Source organism: Ursus americanus, unplaced genomic scaffold, assembly GCF_024610735.1.
Source record: "Ursus americanus isolate L20-20 unplaced genomic scaffold, mUrsAme1.1.p SCAF_54, whole genome shotgun sequence".
NCBI classification, from domain to species: Eukaryota; Metazoa; Chordata; class Mammalia; order Carnivora; family Ursidae; genus Ursus; species Ursus americanus.
Genome location: NW_028273636.1, coordinates 1903973 through 1907965, shown reverse-complemented (window position 1 = coordinate 1907965; position 3993 = coordinate 1903973).

Genomic DNA, 3993 nt, shown 5'->3' with positions numbered 1-3993 from the left:
AACAAATGTTGGAGAGGATGTGGAGAAAGGGGATCCCTCCTACATTGTTGGTGGGAATGCAAGTTGGTACAGCCACTCTGGAAAACAGTGTGGAGGTCCCTTAGAAAGTTAAAAATTGAGCTACCCTATGATCCAGCCATTGCACTACTGGGTGTTTACCCCAAAGATACAGACGTGGTGAAGAGAAGGGCCATATGCACCCCAATGTTCATAGCAGCAATGTCCACAATAGCTAAATCGTGGAAGGAGCCGAGATGCCCTTCAACAGATGACTGGATTAAGAAGTTGTGGTCCATATATACAATGGAATATTACTCAGCTATCAGAAAGAACGAGTTCTCAACATTTGCTACAACATGGACGGCACTGGAGGAGGTAATGCTAAGTGAAATAAGTCAAGCAGAGAAAGACAAGGATCATATGATTTCTCTCATCTATGGAACATAAGCACTAGGATGATCAGTAGGGGAAGAAAGGGATAAAGAAAAGGGGGGTAATCAGAAGGGGGAATGAAACATGAGAGACTATGGACTATGAGAAACAAACTGAGGGCCACAGAGGGGAGAGGGGTGGGGGAATGGGATAGGCCCGTGATGGGTAGTAAGGAGGGCACGTATTGCATGGTGCGCTGGGTGTTATACACAACTAATGAATCATCGAGCCTTACATCGGAAACCGGGGATGTACTGTATGGTGACTAACATAATATAATAAAAATCATTATAAAAAAGAAAAATAATAATAAGAAAAAAATTTAAAAAGGTAGTAAGGAGGGCACGTATTGCATGGTGCACTGGGTGTTATATGCAACTAATGAATCATCGAACTTTACATCAGAAACCAGGGATGTACTGTACGGTGACTAACATAATATAATAAAAAACATTAAAAAAAATAAAAAAATAAAAATTCACAATTCCTTATCAGTCACCTTTAGGACAATTTCTCATACTCTCTTCTCTCCAAATATATCCATATTTTAACTTAATGCAAAGAAATTTCAACTTACAATTGCTATAACATCTTTAATTTCCAATGTTTTCCTTTTGGATATAATCTATATAAAGGAATGAATTTTTTATCTCTGGCTTAAATCGCAAAAACCCACAAAGCTTTTGACGGAACTTTTTGGCATTCAAGACCATTTCTAGTGCTGCGCAAAGCAGTCAGTGCTTTCTGGGGAGCAACTACTTAAAATTCATATGGACATATTAGATGTAATATGTATATTTGGAATAACCATTGAAATATTTCTCTATTTAATTAGAGTAGTCTATGCTAACTCACAGGGTGGACACTGTCAGCTATTTTCAATCTACCAATTATTTCTTTGGGGGACATGGTAAAATCTCTGCTTCAGTAAATGTTTTCACTTTCTTCATGCACTAGTTTTCCCTTCTTCTTCTTCTAGCTCTGTCTCAGTGGGAAGAGAGAGCAAGAAATGCTAGCTATCATAATGCAAGCACGGCAGAAGGGGACACAAAATTTTCCCTTGCAACAAAGCAAGCTTTGATACTCAATTCCAATATTTGTTGAATGGTTATAAATGCACCCATTATCTTTTTTTCTGGTGTCCTATAGAGTATGTGCCCTCAAACAGTCAGGAAATGAAGGCATTACTGACTTTCTGTTCATGGTGCTAGGAATACAGGATTGCACTCTGTGGACAACCACTTATGTCTGCCCCCCTCAGCTCCTAGGAATCTGCAGATTTACCCCTTTCTTGATGCACTCAGTACTTCTACAGAGTCCTGGACAGGATCTTAGATGAAACTCAGACCAGCACACTATCTCTCTTCCCCTCTCCTCTGCCACATCTTGAGTCAAGATGAAGTGGTGATCACTGGTGAGGACTTCAAAAGCAAATCAAAGAACAAGGGCTATGATCAGAAAGAACGATTACCCAACATTTGCAGCAACATGGACGGAACTGGAGGAGATAATGCTAAGTGCAATTAGTCAAGCAGAGAAAGACAATTATCATATGGTTTCACTCATTTGTAGAACATAAGGAATAGCAGGGAGATTGGTAGGAGAAGGAAGGGAAGAATGAAGGGGGGTTAAACAGAGAGGGAATGAACCACGAGAGACTATGAACTCTGGGAAACAAACTGAGGGCTTTAGAGGGGAGGGGGTGGGGCATTGGGCTAGGTCAGTGATGGGTATTAAGGAGGGCACATATTGCATGGAGCACCGGGTGTTATACACAAACAATGAATCATGGAACATTACATCAAAAACTAAGGATGTACTGTATGGTGATTAACATAATAAATTTAAAAAATATATTAAAAAATTTAAAAAATTAAAAATAACCCCCCCAAAAAAACAAAAGCAAAAATAAACAAACAAAAAGAACAATGGCTATGGGCTCTAGGGACAGATGTCAGCAAGTTACAGCCAAGGATTAAATGTGACCAGTGGACATCCTCCAGAGTAGGTACTGACTATGCACAAATATTCATGACCTCCCAAAATTCATATGTTGAAGTCTTAATCCACAATACGATGATTTTTGGAGATGGGGACTTTGGGCGATAACTAGGTTTGGATGAGGGTCTAGGAGTGGTACCTCCATGATAGGATTGGTATAAGAGATTTTCATCTCTTAAGAGATGAAAAGACCTCAGTTCCTTTCCCTCTCACTCTACCATGTGAAGATTCAGCAAGAAGGCACTGTCTGTAAACCAGGAAGGATGTCCTCCCCAGACATCAAATCTGCTCACACCTTGATCTCAGATTTCCCAGCTTCTAGTTTGCTGTATAAGCCACCCAGTCTCCAGTACCTTGTTAAAGCAGCTCAAAGAGAACATCCAGGACTCTGGACTAATCCAAGGAGCCACCTACCTCCTGACATAGACGTCGAGTGGATCCATCCAATGTATCTTTGGCCCTCAAAAAATTCCTCAAAGCACAGTAGTGAGACAAGAGCATTCCAACATCTCTTCTTAAAAAAAAAATCCTTTCTAATATTCTCTCCAACATTTTTAAAAGAATAGAGGCAGGTAGTCTTCTAAAGTTCATGAAAATTATGACAAGGTCTGCTTCAGTGAACTCATATCCTCTTTTGCAATGTGGGCATGACTGACCATTACTAGCTTGAGGCCTCAGCCAAAACTGAGAAAAGGGATACTCATGTTAACATACACTACAACTAAGGTATCCGCAGAAAACACAGTTGTTACTCTCTAGCATGGCCATGCTCTGCTTATGAGACCACCTTTCAGCAGGTGGCTAGATTTAGAATTGCCAGTTAATAGAGTTTCTTTCAGTCTGAATTGTCTCCCTTCACTTTAAATATTGAACATTTTAAAAATACAACTCCCTATTGGATTTTAAATGATTACTGTGGAATAACTGACGTTTTTGTTTTTGCTTTCTTAGGTAAAATATTTAATAGTTTGCTTTTTTCCCTCACTTCCCTTTTCTGCCCTAGGAGGGTATCTGTGTCCATGAGGCAAACTCTATGTCCGTGGCAGGAAGCTAGTGGGTCCTGGTATACACCCAGCATCTTTGCCGGGGGGGCGGGGGGGAGGGTGTTTACTCTTGAGTTACTACATTGGTATCATTTAATCCTTTGCTGTGATGTACAGGCATCTGCCCCAGGAGCTCACGGCCATACGTTCTTTTTTTTCCACATACATTTTAAGTTATTGCCAGTAGCATCTCTTCATCTTGACCCCAGGCCTTTGCTGGTTCAACCATGTGCTCATCAGGTCTGTATCCTTCAGGAGGACATCTGCGATTTTTTGAAACATTTAATATTTACCATCTTAACCATTTTTAAATGTGCGATTCAGTAGTGTTAAGTTTACTCACAGTGTTGTGAGGCAGATCGCCAGAACTTTTTCATCTTGTAAAACCAAACCAAACCAAATGAAAAACAAAACCAAAAACAAACCAAACAAAAATGCTCTATACTCCTTAGATAGCAACAGTTTCCCCTTTCCTCCCTGACCCCTAGCCTCTGGTAACTACCATTCTACCTTCTGT